This window comes from Mobula birostris, chromosome 18, assembly GCF_030028105.1.
Source record: "Mobula birostris isolate sMobBir1 chromosome 18, sMobBir1.hap1, whole genome shotgun sequence".
Lineage (NCBI taxonomy): Eukaryota > Metazoa > Chordata > Chondrichthyes > Myliobatiformes > Myliobatidae > Mobula > Mobula birostris.
In genome coordinates, this window is record NC_092387.1 from 32,464,819 (window position 1) to 32,485,898 (window position 21,080).

The window sequence follows — 21,080 nt, forward strand, 5'->3', positions numbered from 1 at the left end:
TTTGACTACTGTAGGTATTTTATGACAGGTCTTATGACCCTCCCCTCTCCTTTCAATACCCTGTCCCTGGCATGTATCTTATGGCCAGGACTTAAGAATTCCTTGGAGTGGATGTGCCCTGCAGTCTCTTTCTCCTGGATGCTGCCTGTTGTCCGCTGCCACGAGAAATGTGCTAAACACTGGGGCTGAGGTCCTTCACTAAGTGTTGACTGGCATAGTGTCAAGAGATGCCAGAATTGGGTGAGATTCCATTGGGAATGATGCATGTCACAACTTTAACATTTTTGTGTCTGCATGGAAACCACTATTATGTAGTTTTAAATATGGCTTAGGTCAATTTTGCAATTTATTTTGTGGAGGACGTGGTTGAGTGTTACCTATAGATGCAGCCATGTTTTAACATTACAAATATGGGCGCAATCCAATTTCTAGGCAATTAACAGCAGCTGTCTATCAGCACTAATGGTTGTTTGACAGGAATATTTGTGTAACAAATGACTATTTTGATTGTTTCATTTATGACAGGGCAGTTTGATTAGCTCTTGTCTCATTGGGAGTACAATGATCCTTACTGCTCTATCAATCACAAGTTTGCAATCCAAATTCGATTCCAGAATGGAGCATCATTTTGTGATCAACATAAAGTAAATTATTTCAGTTATTTATAATTTTGGTAGAAGAACAGTAGAAAATAATAAAGCCTCTCCTAATTGAAGAATGGAATCTAATCAGTGCAATAAAACAATATCAATCTGAGTCTCAATGCTGTCAGAAATGTATTGGCTTCAATTTATATTTCCTCAGTCCCTCATGATGCACCAAATAAATGGGACAGAAGAAAGAGTAAATTTCAATCTGATCATAGAAGCAACTTTACTTCAGTTGAACTATGCAAAAAATACTCAGGATCAACATTTACAAGGGAGTCAGTTTCTAGGTTACTTCCGTAAGCTCTTAAATCATCTGTGATGGATTTAAAGTTAGTTACTTTTCTTTGCATTAAATAGGATGACAAAATCATATTGTCAGAACCATGGTTATTGTAAGTGCCCAATCAAACGGGGCCAGAATACAAATCTGAGAGGAAACCCGGGCAATGATCTACTGATCTCACTGTGGAAAGTTCTCCATCTGTGTCTGAGCATAATGCAGCCAATGCCAGAAATAAATTCAAATTTGGAATTGTTATCAATTTATTTGGAAAGTACTCTTGCTGGCATACTCTTTCAAAGTTTGGCACTATGTAGATTGCATTTTAATGATCTCATATCAATATCATAACAGAGGCAACAAAAAAGTGGTTATTTTTGCTTTGTAAACTACAGGAAACATTTTTAGCACAATATACCTATTCTGTAACTTACAGAAATTATTGTCATCACCTCTTGTACAGTATGCCCAATTTTTCACAATATTAGACCATAAAATCTAAAGATATAGGAGCAGCATTAGGCCATTTGGCCCATCAAGTCTGCTCTGTCATTCCATCATGGCGGACTTATTATCTCTTTCAACCCCATTCTCTTCCCTTCTCCTCTAATCTTTGATGCTCTTACTAATCAAGAACCTGTCAAACTTAATTTTAAATTTACCCCATGACTGGCCTCCACAACAGTCTGTGGCAATGAATTCCACAGATACACCACCTGTAGCTAAAAAAAAAAATCCTTCTCATTTCTATTCTAAAGGAATATCTTTCTATTGTGAGGCTGTGCCCTCTGGTCGTGGACTTCCCCACTACAGGAAACATCCTCTTTACATCCACTCTATCTAGGCCTTTCAATATTCGATAGGTTTCAACGAGATCCTCTCCTCATTCTTCTAAACTCCAGTGAATACAAGCCCAGGCCCATCAAACGCTGTTCATATGTTAACCCTTTCATCCCTGGGATCATTCTGGGAACCTCCTCTGGGTCCTCTTTGACACCAGCAAATTCTGTTTTAGATGAGACAAAACTGTTCACAGTACTCCAAGTGCAGCCAGATCAATGCCTTATAAAGCCTCAGCATCACACCCTTGCTTTGATATTCTGGTCCTCTCAAAATAAAAGTTAATATTGCACTCACCTTCCTTACCCTTGCACCTCTGATTTCTAATTTTGTCCCCATTTAAAAGATAGTCAACTCCTTTATTCCTTCTACCAAAGTGCATGACCATATACTTCCCTCACGATATTTCACCTGCCACACCTTTGTCTAAGTCTTTCTGCAGATTCCCTGCTTCCTCAACACTACCTGCCTCTCCACTTATCTTGGTATCATCTGCAAACATGGCCACAAAGCCAAGAATTCAATCATCCTGATCATTGACATACTGTGTATTGAAGGTATGTGATTCAAAAATGGTGGCCAATTTCTGAAAACATCTCCAGGGCTTATTAGATGCAAAAATGGAATCCATTGATCACTAAGCATTGATTATAGTCTTACTTGCTTTTCTATGTCAGTCACGGCATATTTTTAATGCCACTTTGTGTGAAATTCTTTGCTATGCAATCTGACAGACACAAAAAAAATCGAGATGTTCATTCTAAGCACTCATTGTTATCATTGTGCTCCCTGGCTAGGTGTGGCAGGATTAACTATTGGCTAATGCTTCCTTGCCTTTCAACAAGGTCTTTAACCATACCCCAAAAAGCATCTTATTTTCTGTATCAGCCTTCTTGAGAGAGAATTATCTGTGCAGAACTGTGAGTAGTTTTGGGTGAAAATAAATCTGACAATTCTCTTTGTCATTGCAACTGTACTTATGGAAGTTAACTTCTTAAGGGAAAGATGGTTGAGGGAACGAAAGTGGCTCCACCCTCAGTATCCAACTGTTCTAAGATAATATTTAAAGAAGTCCTTACAACAGAAAGGCCTAATATTACCAAGGAAAGGACCAGGTTGGAATCTAGATTTGGTAATCGGGTTTCCAAATGTTACTATATCAAACGTGCAATGACATTCTTGCTCCTTATTGTATTGGATTAGTATTGTCAAAAGTACCATGATGCAATAAAAAGCTTTTGTTTCCATCCAACCAGGTTATGCCATCTACTGTACAAGTACAGAAAGGAAAACAACAACAAAAATCAAAGTATAGTTACATCTGAATTTGCAGTGAATTGTGAACACAACCCAATCCATAACGCAAACTAGCCTCCCTTCCCTTACTCTGTCTACACTTTTTGCTGCCTTAGAAAAGCTGTCATCATAATCAAGGATCCTTCAGACCTTGACCATTCTCTGTTATTCCCCCATCTCAATGATCAGAAGGTGCTAAAGTTTGAGAACACGGATCACCATACTCAACGGCAGCTTCCATCCCACTGTTATGAGGTTCTTGAATGGACCACTCATACACTAAAGGTCAACTCATGATTCATCGTTTCCCTAAAATCCTATTTTCTATCCAGATAAGAAAACCAATTTTCCATCCTTGGACTCACTTTACACCACACGCTGTCGGAGCAGTGCTGCCAGGATAATCAAGGACATGACCCACCCAGTTAACACTTTTCATCCCTCTTCCCTCAGGGAGAAGGATCAGGAGCTTGAAGACTCGTACGGCCAGATTTGGGAACAGCTTCTTTCCAACTGTGATAAAACTGCTGAACGGATCCTGACCCAGATCTGGGCCGTACCCTCCAAATATCCGGACCTGCCTCTCGGTTTTTTTTGCACTACCTTACTTTCCCTTTTCTATTTTCTATTTATGATTTATAATTTAAATTTTTAATATTTACTATCGATTTATAATCCAGTGAGTCTGAAGCGCAGAATCAAATGTCGCTGTGATGATTATACGCTCTAGTATCAATTGTTTGGCGACAATAAAGTAAAGTAAAAAAAGTGCTATCATCCGACAGAAGCCTGACATCTTTACATGAAAATAATTATCACTGGCTAAGGGAAAGAGGATCAGCCCAGGTATACCGGCAAATTGATAAACACAAGAGATTCTGCAGATGCCTCACATTCAGAGTAACACACACAAAATGCTGAAGGAACTCTGCAAGTCAGCATTTATGGGAATAAATAAAGAGCTGATGTTTCAGGAGGAGACCTTTCTTCAGGACTGGAAAGAGATGGGGAAGAAGTTAGAAGATGGGAGGGAGGAATGGGGTACAAGCTAGAAGGTGAAGCTGTGTGGGGGGAAGGTAAGCTGTGGGAGAGTGGGGTGCTGGGTGGAAAGGGTAAAGGGCTGAAGAAGAATGAATCTTGTAGGAGAGGAGAATCTGGTATGGACAGAGTGAAGATGCTCGACAGAGCAATCTCTCAATCTATATCGGGTATACTCCCAGTACAACCTCCTACACATCAGTGAGGCCTTTATATTCTATCTTCAACTATCACCTTCTAGTTTGTTCTCCTTCCTCTCCCCAACCCGTTCTTATTCTTCTCCCTTTCTTTCCAGTTCTGATGAAGTTTCTCAGCCTGAAAAGTCAACTCTTTATTCCTTTCCATAGATGTTGCCTGACCTGCTGATTTCTCCCAGCATTTTGTGTTTGTAAGTTGATAAATTGGCTCATTATTTTTACCAAGGTACAGTGAAAAATATATCTTGCATACTGTTCATACGGATCAATTCATTACAGGTGCAGAGGTAGTACAAGGTAAAACAGTAACAATGTGCAAAATAAAGAGAAATCCAGCTACAGAGAAAGTGCAGTTCAGGTAGTCAGTGAGGTGCAAGGTCATAATGAAGTAGAATGTGAGTTTATCCTATCTTATTGGGGAAACATTCAATAGCCTTCTAACAATGATATAGAGGCTATCCTTGGGCCTGCTGGAATGAACTTTCAGGCTTTTGTTTCATCCACTGTGCTCTGAACTGAGGCTGAGGCTGTGGTCTGCTCCGGCTTCTCCAAACTTCATATCTGAGGACTTACTTTTGTTCTAAATGCTATTTGATTACTACTTGTTTGCACTAATTTTTTTTCTTGTTCTGCACATTGGGTGTTTGTTCATCTTTTTTAAAAATTGGTTACTTTGTTTTGTGGTTGCCTGTATACATACTTCGACAATAAATGTACTTTGAATTTTGTACTTTGAATTTTGAACTTTGAACTTCTACATGATGGGGGAGGGAGAAGAAAGAATGGCAGGGGTGGGTGGGATCTTTGATTGTACTGGCTGCTTTAATGAGACAGCAAGAAGTGTAGGTAGAGTCCATAGAGGGGAGGTTGGTTTCCATCTTGTGTTCATCTGTGCCACAGCTCTTTGAAGTTTCTTACAGTCTTCAGCAGAAGAGCTGTCTTACCAAGTAGTGATGCATACAGATAGGATGCTTTCTTTTGTTCGTCAATAAGAGTTAATGAGAGTCAAAGAGGACATGCCAAATTTCTTCAGCCTCTTGAGGATATAAGGGCACTGGCGAGCTTTTTTGGCCACGGTGCCAATAGTTCCATTTAATATCAGTATGTATACAATATGCAACCAGAAATACTTACTCTCCGCCGACATCCTCGAAACAGAAGGAAAACTCCCAACAATGAATGACAGAAAAAAGATATAATAATTCCAAGGTGTTCTGCCTCCTCCCAAGCACAAGCAGCATCAACCCTCCCCCTTTGCCCCACTTATTCTGGCATAAAGCATCAGCATTCCCACCACTGCCATCCAAGAAACAGCAAAGCCCCCAAAGAGAAATCATGGTCTACAGTCCACCAAAAACTAACTGTTCATACCGGCATTTCAACATCCCACAGGCTCACTCTCTCCCTCTAACAAGGGTGACACAGATATTGCTCCTTCCACAGCGACAGGGGAGACAACAGTCGCTATTTCAATGTTACTGTCAGTTTGAAATGTTACTTTTTTTAAATTTCGAATTCCCTGACTTGAGAATTGGCAAATCGATTACTGAGTGCAGAGCCCTCCAAAAGCCACTCTTGCTGTCTTTGATGTTCCAGTTTCCGCTACACTGCAGTACATGACACTGGCATGAATTTTATCCACAGGGCCATGTAGACCCCAAAGTTGCCCGTATTCGTTCTGAAACTGGACATACCAAAATGCAGCCGATTGTCGAGTTCCAAGAATGGGAACACACTGTCGTGCAGAACTGCAGTTTTTGAGCACTACTGTAGATCAAAAATCCTGATAGGACTCCCAGTCACTCTGAAAAGGAAAATGGAGACATTAGAATAGAAAGAATTTGACTGTTTCACTGATGAGTTGGGAGAAACCGCCCTCTGGTGTATTTTTAGCTCTGCCCACATTTATAGTTGGACCATTTTGGGCTATTGGTACTAGAAACGTGAAACTCTCAAACTTAGTACCATTGATGTAAACAGGAGCATGTGCATTTCCCCCCATCCTGAGGTCAATGATCAACTCTGTTGTTCTGCTGACATTGAGGGAAAAGTTGTTGTCAAAACACCATGTCACTAATCTCTCCATCTCCTTTCTGTACACCAGCACGCCATTATCTGAGAATTGACCCACTGCAGTGGTATCATCTGCAAACTTGTAGAGCAAAATCTGGCTCTGCAGTCATGAGTGTATAGAGAGTAGAGTAGAGGACTGGGGATGTAGCTTTGTGAAGCTCAGTGTTGAGAATAATCATCGCAAAGGTGTTGCTGCCTATCCTTACTGATTGATATCTGTTGGTCAGGAAGTCGTGGATTCAGTTCCAAAGGGAGGTGTTGGAAATAAGTTTGCTTCTGAAGGTTGAGCTTTATTCAATAAACAATATAATATGGGTGTCTTTTCTGTCCAGATGCTCCAGGGAGATGAGATCAGCTAAAGACCTGTTTTGATCATAGTTCAATTGCAGTGGGTTGAGTCTGTTAGGGGAGTAGGGGCTGAAGTTAATACATGCCCTGAAAGGCCTCTCAAAGTGCTTCATTATGGTAGATGTCAGAACCAAGGGCAGTAACCATTAAGGCACATTACCTTGTTTTCCTTATAGTGGAAAACATTATAATGGATAATGGTGGTCTTCTTAAAGCAGGTGGTTAAGGAAAGATTAATACCTCAACCAGCTGATCTGCAATGGATCTAGTGACAATGCCAGTGACACCAAAGAACCAGTTACTTTCCACAGGTTCACTCTCTGGAAGGTTAATCTTAAATCTACAAAAGTCGCTGTGGGTTTGTGTGCATAGTGGGCTGTCAGGGCGGTGGTGACATTCTAATCCCCTTCTGTTCAATATGTGCATAGAATGTGCTAAATTCACTGGGATGGGGTGTGATGTTGTCAGAGATGCTGCCTGACTTTGTTTTGTATCCCGATATATAAAACATAGACCCCACCACAGCTAATGCTGGTCTGGGAATCAATTTCGGATTGCTATTATCTCTTGACATCCCTGAAGGTTATTGGAGGTCATATCCTGATTTCTAGTAAAGTTCGTGGTCACCTAATTTGAATGATGCTGTCCTATACTTCAGGTAATCCTGTCACCAATACCATGATTCTCAGAACACTGTAACCAGACAACCTGTGAAAGATCTCTGAGCTCACTTTACATTCATTGCATATCACCAGACAGCAGAAGTTCCTATTGCTGAAAAAATATATTCAAGATGCACCTTATTAAATCAAACATAGATAAATATGGTAATTTATAGTCACTTTTCAGCCACTCTGAGGTCACTCAGTCACACACGGCCTTTGTGGTTGTCTTCTAATCACTCTGTTGCAGGGGTTCCCAAGCTGGGGTGCACAAACTCCTTGTTTAATGCCAATGGTCCATGGTATAAAAAAGGTTGAAAACCCCTGCTCTATTGTCACCTCTAGTCACTCCATGGTCACCCTTTTGTCACTCAATCTGACCACCTTTAAATCCTATGTAGTTATTTTGCGACCATTTTGTGGTTGTGCCTACCAATTAGAGGACTTACTTTAAAATAATCTCAATATCTTTTGTAACATGTAGATTCTTTGATGCAACAAGATTAGATCCATTTTAGTTTTTGTTAAGGTTTAAATAAGGACATAACATCCCAAATAACTTAGCATCCAAAAATGTATTTTGCAAGGTAGCATTTCTACTATAAAGGCAAAAATTATTACTGAAGTGAACAAGTAGAGGTGAATGACAGTCACACCATTTTACTGTGATATGTTGGCTGATTTTTTTGTTACTGAAGAGAGAGTTTGTGTTTCACTGACATCTGATTAGGTTTTTACTGGATTCTGCTCTGAACAGAATACAACAACCAGCAGTTGTGAATGTGCCCCCCCCGACTTGGAGAATCTCAACCTAAGTCAATTAATATCTACCTGTAGACTGGCAGAATTCAGCCATCCGTGGCCTGATCTGTACCACTTTTTTGCTGGTAGCGTGCTGCATTGGTTTTACTCTTTGATTGGCCAAGGTTAACTGAATTACGAGCCCTGCAATATTTCCTTTATCTATCAACGCCTGAGCCAAATCATCAGTTGCGTTTTGCAGGTTAATAACATGGCTTCTAAAGGTTGTCCGTAAGGCTTGATGAATAAAGGAAAATACTTTCATAGAATGCTTTGATGTACTTAACTACTCTGCTATTCCACATGACATATCACTCTGCCATTGTTCCTATGAATTAAGTTCTGTAATAAACAGTCTGCACTTTGGAACCCCCTCCCAGCCCCCACCCAAACTAAAATAGTCTCACATCACTGCCCAAATCTAACATTTTAACATAGAGGAATTTTGTCTTAATCACTCATCCCTCCCTCCCTCCCCTCCCCATGCAATTGCCCGGAAAGCAAAGGAAGCCTCCTGTAAATCAAAGTCGAGCTTAGTGTCATTTGCACAAGTGTAATGAAAAGCTTTCTTGCAGCAGCAACAGTGACAAAGCATCATATAAGCAGCATTCACTAGAGAAAAAAACATATATTAAACATTAATTAAAAACAGTTTTTACAAGAAAGAACACATTTAGAACAACAATAGCTGTAGATGGAGATTGCCTAGTGAAGAAAGTTCTGCATAACTTCATGTTTTCCATCTAAGAAAACACCAGCTCAGTCTATTGCTCAAAACTTAAAAACCACCTTCTCACTATTCTTGGAGGCATTCATCTCCAAGTCTGCAACTTCATCAGGCCATTCTCTCAGCATGAGTATCAATTAACATACTGGACAGGAGAAGGACCTGATCTACCCCTCTTGTTGCTCCTTTTTTCAACATATCCACAGATTCATCGTCATAAGTAAATAAAATCAGAATATATTGGAGATAATCAGCAAGTCAGTCAGCCCTTCCGCAGGATGAAACAGTTAATGTTTCAGTTCAGATATACAAAATGATGGAGGAAATCAGCAGTTCAGACACATTTATGGAGGGAACTAAATAGTTGATGTTTTGGGCCTTATCAGGACTAGGAAAGAAGAAAGAAGAAGACCAAAGGTGAGGCAAGAGGGAGGTGTACAAGCTGACAAATTACAAGTAAGCCCAGGTGAGGCAGAAGAAGGTAGGTAGGTGGGGAGGTGGGATGAAAGGGAATGATAAGAAAAGCCAGGAGGGGATAGAGGGGAGAAGTAAAGGGCTAAAGAAGAAAGAACCTGATAGGAGATGTCAGAAGACCATGGAGTAAAGGAAAGGAGGTGGGGAACCAGAGGGAATTGATAGGCAGGTAATGAGGGGAGGGGAGAGGAGGAAGAGAAGGGCAGAGAGGTCCATCATGGCAACATTCGAGGGTTTCCTCCTGCATTTAATTCTGGGCTGTGTTCATCATTGACACAAAGCACATTTCACTATATATGTTTCAATGTTTTGATGTGCATGTGACAAATAAAGCTATCTCTTTCTATTTATTGGAATGAAGGAAAACAAAATGGTGATCGGGGGTGGGGGTTGAGTGAAGGAACAAAGGGGAGTGGTACTGGAACTTAGAGAAATCGACATTCATACCATCAGGTTGGAAAATATCAAGACAGAATATATTTCTCCAGCAGCCTGCATGAGGCCGTATTGTGGCTGTAGAGGAGGCTGTGAACAGACATGTTGGTGTGGGAATGGGAAACGGAACTGAAATGTGTAGCCACCATGAGATCCTGCCTATTGCAAAGGATCGTGCAAAGGTGCTCAACAAAGCAGGGGCATTGGATTTATTGCATCCAGTGCCCCTGGTATACCATCATAGACAAGGCCATACCAGGGGCACTGGATTCAATCAATGACCCTGACAGACTTGCATGTGAAATGCCGCCTCACCTGGAAGGACTGTTTAGGGTCGTGATGATAGTGAGGGAGGAGGTGTAGGGGCAGATGTAGAGTTAGTATGGTCGCAGGCATAAGTACCAAGATGGAGATCCGTGGGGAGGGTGAGTAAACAAGGAAGTCGTAGAGAAAGCGACTTTGCAGAAAGCCGAAGGGAGGGGAGGGAAAGCAGAGACAGAGGGTCTGAAATGTTGACTGCTCACTTCCCTCCACAGGTGCTCCCTGACCTTCTGAGCTCCTCCAGCATTTCGTGTGTGTTGCTCATGATTTTCAGCACCTGCAGAATCTCTAATGTCAATGTTTCCGCTAAATGGTCTCTTACGCATTTTTCAAGGCAAAACATTCACACAGACTGTTCATCAGCAGTAGGATTTGAACTGACAGAGGGCTTATACCACCAGGTCAATGACAAACTGAATTCCTTCAGTGCTAGGAAATCTAAAATTCCATTGTATTCATTCTTGGGGCATGAGAATTGCAGGAAGCCTGGCATTATTGCTCCTGCCCTGAGGAAGTGATGGTGTGCTGCAATTTAATTTCATTGACTGCATTGATATATCAGTTCACGAAGCCAGAATGAGAATAGGATCTGGAACCCCACTTAGACCAAATGAGTTAAGGGCAGCAGGTTTCTTCCCGTTAAGGACATTAGTGGCTAATTGCCAACAGCTACAACTGCTACACTCAATTTAAAATCCAAAAATAAAAAGATGAATATATAACTATTTCCTTATTTGTATTTTTGGGTTTTAAATTAAATTCAACTTCTTAACTTCCTTGGTGGAGATGTGTACTACCATTATTTGATTTATTAACTTGGTTGTTGGACTAGGAGTCGAATAACTATGACTAATAACTTTAAAACTCTGAGCCTTAAACAATTCTGGATTTTTCATAACCTTCAGCTGAAAGGGTCCAGACATAGAAATAGAAAGACCACATTTCAACTGGGTGGAATAGAAGTCCTAAACACATGGCTGGGAGAGATTATTGAATAGATTTGACTTTCTCTAGCCAGGGTTTGTTTATCGGTGCTGAAGTTGCAGTCGTAGTTGCATTTTCTCGATTTCCAACACTCCACCGTCAGTAGCTGAGCTTCCTGACACCAGACACTGGAATTCCTCCCTTGTGCCTTTGCCTTTACACCTCTCCTTTCTACTCAAAGATGTTTTCTAAAAACCATCTTTCTCCAAGTCTTTTATCCCCCTTTTTTATTCCTGTACATTGGAAGGTACCACATAAATGCAGATTGTTGTTGTTAGTGATTCCCAGTTCAATGAATGATAGAGGTTGAGGAACGCCTAATAGAAGCATGCTGAAGACCTTGTCAGAACTGCATAAAATTCATGCAGAAGCTGAATACAATGCCTTTAATTGACAAAAATTAACTGCTAATCAATCCCAAGGCCTTTCCACTGACAATGCATTAGTCAGGAGTGTGATGGAATACTTTCCACTTGCATGACGAGTTCAGCTTCAATAACACTCAGAAAGCACCACACTGCTCAGTACAAAGCAGCCCGTTCAATTAGCTCCCCATCGATCACCCCAAACACTCACTCTCTCCACTTGGGATGCACAGTGGCTACAGTGTGACCTCGACAGGGTGCAGTACCCAGTTACTCAAGGAGTTCAAGTCAAGTGGAGTTTACTTTCTTGTGCACAAGTACAGTGAGATACAAGCACAGTGAGATACAGGTACAGCGAAAAACTTCCAGCAGCATCACAGGCACAAAGATACATTAATGCAAGGAACGTAAATTATCTATAACTTATACAAGGCGAGAGAGGGAGAAAAGAAGGCTAAGCAAACACAAGTCTTTGGTGAGTAAATAAAATACAATCAGACACATACATAGTAGTGCAAGAGAGTCTGCAGTGTTCAGTTACTGGGGTAGGATTGGGGTTGTGCAGGTTGGTTCAAGAACCTGATGGCTGCAGGAAGATGACTGTTCCTGAAGATGGTGGTGTGGGACTTCAGCCTTCTGTATAACCTGCCTGCAGTAATAGTGAGAAGGTGGCATGACTCAGATGGTGGGGATCCTTGACAATAAATGCTGCTTTCTTATTTGTTTATTTATTGAGATACAGCATGGAATAGGCCCTTCTGGCCCTTCGAGTTCTGTCACCCAGCAATCCTCTGATTTACTCCTAGCCCAATCGCTGGACAACTTACAATGACCAATCAACCCTTGTGCTTGCTGTCACCTCCCATACCAGCTGCCCCCACCACCATGTAGGACAAGGGCAGAGGAACTGCAATAAGGACTGCTGGAGTTAAGGACTGCAGTTATGCAGAGAGATTGAATTCTCTGAAGCAAGGGAGGGTGAACAGTGAATTGATAGAAGTTCTTAAAATCATAAAAGGGTAGATGGGTAGACAGTCAGAATCTTTTCATCAAGGTGGGTATATCATTAATCTCCCACACTTCTGCCCTCAACCCTCTCAGACAGAGCTAGTTCTTGCCCTTCTCGCCAGCCTCTACTTTCATTGTATAAATTCAATAATTTCCACAAGTTGCAATGCCATCTCTTCACTAATCCTGTTCCAGAATTCCAAAGGAAGCATTCTCTCCATGACTCTCTGACTCTCCTCTCCACCTTGAGCAAGAAACATTTCCTTCTGTGCACACTTCCCCAGGCAGTCATTGGAGTCAGACCCTGCCAAGTGAAGCAGAGATTCGATTGTACTACTTCCACTTCAGTGATTTACATTTCGTATTGTCGGTTATCAAAATCGGGAGGACATGGATGTCAGGAAGTGTAGTGGAGACTTGATCCCAAAGCAGAGCAGTGAATATGATGTAGCAGTAAATGATAACGTTAATAATAGACCACCAAATTACAAGCCACGAGGGGCCACAAAACAAGAGACAACAGAAACTAAACACAACAGGCAACAAGGTAAATTTGTGGTAGGGAGAGCGAGGGTTGGAGCATCTGGTTGAGGCCAGCTGGTTTGATGAGTAAATAAGGACTGAGGATGCGAACTGGGGTTCAATAGGCTGCAGGTGATGAGTCTGGAATGGGTATCAGGTGACTCCTATTAGCTGTGTGGAGACTGGGAGGTGCTTGCAGGTGCAGGCTGGGAGTTGTCAGCAGGAGCAGGCCTAACAGGAAAACCTTTCCACCACGGCTGCCCCCAGTGGCCCAGGACAATTCAGACGGATTCAGTTGAACTCATTGATGAGTGACACACCCAAGATGTAGCTGGATGTCATCCAAGACCTCTGCTCCGGGCTGTACCTTTCCCAGTCGACCAGGTACAGCATACCCTGTCCACAGCAATGATAATCCATCAACCAGTGAACTGTGCACATTGGACCATTTTGCAACATGCTAGGTTTCACAGGTGCTGAATCAAGTGGGGTTGAGTGGTCCATAGACCATAGACTTGAGGCAGGACATGTGGAGGGTCAGTGTGATAGCCACACATGGTCCCCAGGCTGGAGTAATCTGCCTGGGCACTAATGATGGTTGGCCTAGTGGCCAATGGGCACGGTTGGCAGTTAGGACCACCTTCCATGCCCTCCTTCAAGCATTCCGGCAACAGCAAAACAGGGCCCTGGTGGTTGGGACCTCCGCCATGGTCTCCTCTGTGAGGAAAAGAGGGGTTGGTTGCCATGAAGCACTTCAAAAGGTGACATATCTGTGGCAGAGGAGGTGTGTAGATTGTGGGACAGTTCAGCCCAGAGCACATACTTCTTCCATTTGGAAGAGCTGGAGCTGGAGAGGCATTGCAGATAATTCTCAACGTGCTGATTGGCTCTTTCTGACTGACCGTTGGTCTGCGATGATAACTAGGCGACAAACTCACTGAGGAGCGGAGGAGGGAGCAGAAGACTCACCAGAAGCAGGAGACGATTGTGGGCCCCTGTCTGACACAATGGCCTGAGGAACACATATTGGAGAATGTGGTCCACTATATCAGCAGCTGATGGAAGCTTAGAGTGGGAAATGAAATGAACTGCCTCAGAGAACCAGTCCACCACTGTTATGATTACTGTGGCCCCATCAGAAGGTAGCAAAGTTGTGATAAAATCCATGGTGATGTGGGATCACAGGCATGAAGGGATGGGTAGGGGCCACAAAAGACTAGAGGCCCATTGGCTGGAGGAATTGGACTGGGTACACTGAAGGCAGGCGGCGATCAACTGACATAAATCTGCGATCATGGTGGGCCACTAAGTCTATTGTGTGTCTGAATGGCCAGAGTGGTTGAGGATTGGGCCCACTGGAGTACATCAGAGCACATGGTGCGTTCACGTGGTTGTCAGGTGAATCGGCCAGAGCAGGTTTGTGGTGTAGGGCCTGGCGGATCTGGTTTTCAAGGTCCAAGACAATTGAGATGAGGATCTGAGAGGCTGGAATGATGGGCTGAGAGCTGCACTTCATTTCTGCTGGATCAAACTATCATGATGGAGCATCCACCTTTGTGATCTTTGAATTGGCTTGGTAGGAAATGGTGAAGTTGAATTGTTCAAAGAAGAGGGCCCAGCAAGACTGATGTGGCTTGAGTTGGCTGGTCTTTTATATGGAAATGAGGTTCTGGTGGTCAGTCCAGATCAGGAAGGGCTCAGTGTTTCCAATTAGTCAATGTCTCCAATACTCCAAGGCCCATTTCGTGGTGAGTAACTCCCCGTCTCCTGCTTCATAACAGTGCTGTGTAGAGTTCAACTTGTGCAAGGAGAAGGAACAAGGGTTGGAGAAGATGAGGATGTTATCAAGGTAGATGAACACATACCTGTGTAGCATGTCTCGGAAGACATCATTGATGAAAGTTTGGAAAACAGCTGGATCGTTGGACAATCTAGAAGATGTCACCAGGTACCTATATTGGCCAATGGATGTTATGAATGCATCTTCCACTCATCCCCCTACTGGATGTGGATCATGTTGTACACACTTCATAGATCCAGTTTGTTGACCATCTCGGCCTCATGGAGTGTTTTGAGTGCCATATCCATCAAGAGGAGAAGGTAACGGTTTGTAATAGTGATCTTGTTGAGTCTACGATCAACAATGCAGGGATGGAGAACCCTGTCTTTCTTTCTGGAGACTGGAATGGGCAAAGGAAGCTGTGCTGTAATGTTTCAGTGATGTAGTCATTCATGGCTTGGATCTCAGCAGGAGAGAAGAAGAACAGATGATCTTAGGGAAGGTTAGTGCCCAGGAGCAGGTCAGTTGCACAGATGTGTGGTCAGTGAGACTTCCCTTTTACGGAATGTGATGGCTAAGTCATGGTTTTCCTCTGGGAGTTTGGTGAGGTCAAGTGTTTCCTGTCTCCACAGATTTACGGGGTGACGCCAGCTGAAGTTGCAGGCAGGTGGTCCAGTAGGTGGGTCTCCAACTCAATGATGCACCAGATGGCCAGGCGAAGTGAGGGTCATGAGTGGAGAGCCAGGAGTAACCCAGGATGATAGGAGGGTTGTCTGAGTGAATCAGGAGGAAATGTATGGAATTGGAGTGTTCTCCGATACTGATGTGCATGTTCTGACTGTCCCAGACCCCGAGGGACGACCATCAGTGGCTGTAATGTTGAATGGGTGAAACGTGCATTCATTAGGGAGTCCAAGCTGCAGACACAGAGTTTGATCTAGAAAGGAGTCTGCTGTGCCGGAACCCACCAGAGCCTTCTGCACATGTAGACCTGACAGAGTGTGAAGGAGAACAGAGAGAATGAGATGGATTATGGTGCTGAAATGAGGTCCTGGGGTCAGCTTGCTAGGTAGGAGGCTCCTCAGTCTCTACCTGGAGGCGCTGTTTCCTAAACACAGTGGTTATTTGATGCATTGGTAGTCAGCTGCTCCATGGCAGGCACACACACGTTGCTTCCCCGCTGACGTTCACTTTCCTGGGAACTGGGGGGGTGGGGTGTTAAGGAAGCTCTCCTTAATGGCCTGATTTTTGGAGGCTTGGTGATGAGGGTCCTGCTACCTGAAATTGTTCTGGGAACAGAACTGGGGGTCTGGCTGATGATGTGGAGGGCTGTTCCATAAGGCACATGTCAATACAGAGAGCCGGAGTGAATAGGTTTCGAGATTGGTGAACATCTTGTCTTTCAAGAGGCCATGATGGTAAAGGACCAGCAACGCTTCTGCATTCCAGCCACATTTTGCCGTGAGGGTCCTGAATTCCACAGTGTAATTAATATCAATTACCAAAAATATAATTGACAAAAAAGTCTTGATATATAAACTACTCAATGTTTTTAATTAAAGGACTCTGTCCATCGCAGTCTAATAGGAGGGAACTTAATGTCTAAAGGCAGGGGGTTATGAAACTGCTCAGAAGATTCAGCCCTGAAACGGAGCGGGAAGGTATGCATTGGGACTGGTATGTGTAAAATTGAGTGGATGTCTAGGGTTATTCAGGGTGAATTCAAATCAGATTATCTGGAAGTCCAGTGAATTGATTTAACGGTTTTAAAGGGTTAGAGCAACACACACAAAATGCTGAAGGAACTCAGCAAGTTAAAGGGTTAGATCCCGTTAATAAAGTTAATGCCTAGAGGCTAAATAAATAGTGTTGTCTGATCGGGCATGAAAAGTCAATGCCGCCACAACCTGGCAGCTGCTGACTGCAGCCCATTGCACGGATTGTTTGTTTACAGGGGATGTACGGACGGTGAGGGCTGGCTACATTACCAGGCTGCAGGAGTGGAGACTGAACGGGGCTGCGCCGGTCCCGGCCGTCAGAGGGAGCAGTGACCTCGGCACAGGGAGCCGCTTGTACTGTACCTCACCCGGCTCTCGGTGTGCTCCGCCCGATTTTACTTGGAACAACTGTACATTTCCAAACTATTCGGTGTCCCTGTTGGAATCCCGAAATGTCAGTTTTTAAAAGAATTATGTCCTCCCTAATTCCAAGGAATTTAGCGGAAGTCGATCGCGTGAGCGTGGGGCGAAGTTAATTTATAACTGACTTGAATGAATCATGGAGTAGAGAGTGACCGTTCGGCCGGACATGTGGTTGCCCGTCCTTTTACAAGTGAGATTCACCCTCAAACTCTCACTTCATATCACTCTCCAAGCGCCTTTTGTAACTTAGTTGAATAGGTTAGGGCAGTGTCAATTGTCATCATTCAGATTATTTTCTCTCGCTACAGGAGTCACTGACCCTGTTGCTAGGGGAACGAACTTTCACCGGTCACATCCTTCGTTTTTCTGAGCACCGTTGTAAAAACCGGTTCCTGAGAAGGAGAGGTAGAGTAGACAATAAACGTATTCTCGATTAATAGAGAGTTTACAAAACTCATACAGGACTAAAGTGTGTGGAGACGTGGAGGATGTTTCCCCAACCCAGGAGTCACGGTCTTGGAATAAAGGATGGGAGGGGGGTGGGGGGGAATGTCTGTACCCAAGACCCAACGACCCAAACAGTGAGTTACATCACAGCAGAGAATTTCAAAACAAGAGGTTCCTGAATATTGAGGGAATGAAGGAATATGGAGATCCTGCAGGAAAATGGTGTCCCAAGATCTGCCAAGATCTAATTGAATAGTGCTGTTTTTTCTTATGTGACGTCTTGACCATTTCTGCTACAAATAAAACCTGGCTTCTGCAATCTCCCCCTGTAACAGAAATCCTTCAATCCTTCAGTTTCAATTCCGAACTCCGTTGTGCACTTTCTGGGACCTTCTCAAGCCTTCTTAAATTATCTGAAGACCAGCTGATAATTTCTTGATCCTTTCTTGCCAAAACTTTGAGCAGAATGCACCCACTTTGATCAATAAATCAACAAAGGACCAATTTAGTATATTCAGTTAACATTTGCTTGTTAGGCTCTGCAGCTGACAGAAGAATAATTTGTTCTGCTACTTTTCTGAAGTGCTGATTTAAACAAAATACTGAGCTTTGCATTGCTGTAAGTACAGTGCATATTCTGGGAATTAGTATTGTAAATACCAGAGTGATGTATTAAAGAAGTGATTTCACTGAAGGTGGTCATAAATGTACAAAGCCATACAAGAGCAACAAACGTTATGCTGGAAGAGGTCAGCAGGATGGGCAACATCTGTATGTCATTTCAAAACTCTATATCAGGACTCCAGTATCTGCAATTACTTGTGTTTCTAGTCCTATACAGGGTTGATTCTACTTTGCAAAGCTGAAATAAATGCTGTTAACCCACATCGGGTCTGCTCAGCTATCTGTCTGCCATTCTGGCCAGGATTTTGTGTGAAACATTTAGAGCAATGAATAATTGAGTTGAATTGAACACTATTATGTAAGAAAGTATTTGAAGCAGAAGTGAGTACCATCAGATTTCATCTCAACAGCTCTTTCTCTCAAGGCAAAATGATTTTGATTTCCTTTCGTGAATGAATTATTCCAATATTTACCCAGCACAGTACACCAGGACCCGTAGCTTTTTACCCTCCCCCTTAAGAATGCCCTTCCAAATTTCTGTGATATTCTTGGCCCTGGCACCAGGGTGACAACATACCAATGTGGATTATGTCTATGGTTGCAGAAATGCAGATCAACTGCTACATTATTATCATGTCCCCGATCACTGTTATCCTTGGATTCTTGCTCCTCCCATGCCCCCCAAACTACTCATCCAGCTGAACTACTCACAGTGCCATAGGCTCAGCTGTAGTCAGACTTCACAGGGACACATTCACTCCAACTATTTTGCAACACAGATGTATGGCCTTGGAATGAGATGTATTATGAAAGTTTCCCTGGCTGGTATGTACAAGACACTGCAGATGCTAGAATATACAACAAGCATTCTGCTGGAGGAAGTCAGTGTGTCAAGCAGCATAGAGTCATAGAAAAGTACAGAACAGAAACAGGCCCTTCGGCCATCAAGTCCGCGCCCAAACCATTTAAACTGCTTACTCCCATCGACCTGCACTGGACCATAGCCGTCAATACCCCTACCTTGTACCTGTCCAAATTTAGTGTAAACATTGAGATTGAGCTTGCATGCACCCCTTGTGCTGAGCTCATTTCACACTCTCACAACCCTCTGAGTGAAGAAGTTTCCCCTCATGTGCCCCTTAAACATTTCATCTTTCAGAAGTAATCCATGACCTCTCATTGCAGTTCCACCCAACCTCAGTGGAAAAAACCTTGCATTTACCCTATCTATACCCCTTATAATTTTGTATATCGCTATCAAATCTTTCACTCAATCTTCTACATTCTAAAGAATACAGTCCTACCCTAACCTATTCAATTTTTGCTTATAACTCAGGTCCTCCAGAACCAGCAACATCCTTGTAAATTTTCTCTGTCCTCATTCAACCTCGTTTACATCTTTCCTGAGGGCAGTGACGAAAACTGCACATAATACTCCAAATTAGGCCTCATCAGTGCATTATACAACTTCAACATAGCATCCCATCTTCTGTATTTAGTACATTGATTTATGAAGGCCAGTGTACCGAAAGCTTTCTTTATGGCCCTGTTTATCTGTAACACCACCTTCAGTGAATTATGGACCTGTATTCCCAGATCCCTTTGTTGTACCAAATGCCTCAGTGCCTACCATTCACTGTGTAAGACCTACCCTGGCTGGTCCTATCAAAATGCAAAACCTTGCACTTGTCTGCATTAAATTCCATCAGCCATTTTTCATCCACTTTTCCAGTTGCTATAGATCTCTCTGCAAGCCATGATAGTCTTCCTCGCTTTCCACTTCATCCCCAATCCTGGTGTCATCCACAAATTTGCTGGCTAACCACATTATCATCCATGCTGTGTCCGCCAGATAAAGCAGGATCTCCCAGTGGCCACACATTTTAATTCCACGTCCCATTCCCATTCTGATATGTCTATCCACGGCCTCCTCTACCATCAAGATGAAGCCACACTCAGGTTGGAGGAACAACACCTTATATTCTGTCTGGGTTTTCTCCAACCTGATGGCATGAACATTGACTTCTCTAACTTCCGTTAATGCCCCTCCTCCCCTTCTTACCCGATCCCTTATTTATTTATTTATTTATTTATTTTCTCTCTCTGTCCCTCTCACAATAACTCCTTGCCTGCTCTCCATCTTCCTCTGGTGGTCCCCTCCCTCTTTCTCTCTCCCTAAGCCTCCCGTCCCATGATCCTCTCCCTTCTCCAGCCTTGTATCCCTTTTGCCAATCACCTGTCCAGCTCTTGGCTCCATCCCTCCCCGTCCTGCCTTCTCCTATCATGTTGGATCTCCACCTCCCCCTCCCACTTTCAAATCTCTTACTATCTCTTCTTTCAGTTAGTTTTGACAAGGGTCTCAGCCCGAAACGTCGACTGTACTTCTTCCTATAGATGCTGCCTGGCCTGCAGCGTTCCACCAGCACTTGGTGTGTGTTGCTTATCATCCATATCAGTGAGTTAGGTGAGAAACAACAAAGGACCCATCACCGATCCCTATGGCACACCACTAGTCACAGGCCTCCAGTCAGAGGTAGCCATCTACTACCACTCTCTGAATTCTCCCACAAAGCCAAAGTCTAATCCAATTTATTACCTCATCATGAATGCCGAGCGACTGAACCTTCTTGACCAACTTTCACTTTGTCTGCTAGAGCAACTTCATGCCTTCTTTTAGCCTTCCTGATTTCTTTCTCAAGTGTTCTCTTGCATTTCTTGTACTCCACAAGCATCTCATTTGTTCCTACTTGCCTATACCTGCTATGCATCTCCTTTTTTCTCTTAATCAGGGCTTCAGTATCTCTTGAAAACCAAGGTTCCATACACTTGTTATCTTGAGCTTTTATACTGACAGGCACAGCTTTGAAGAAACGGAGTAGAAAATGGGGAATTGTTGTCTTAAAATCATTCCTCATTTTAAAATATGGAATGTTTTCCGATTCTGAATTTGAGTCTGCTGGATGCTGGAGGCCGAAGAAGATGGCATGTCTTCAGGTTAGAGGAGTATGTATGTGGGTGGGTGGGATACTGTTTCCACTCTAACAGTATCCAAAGTGATATTGTATTG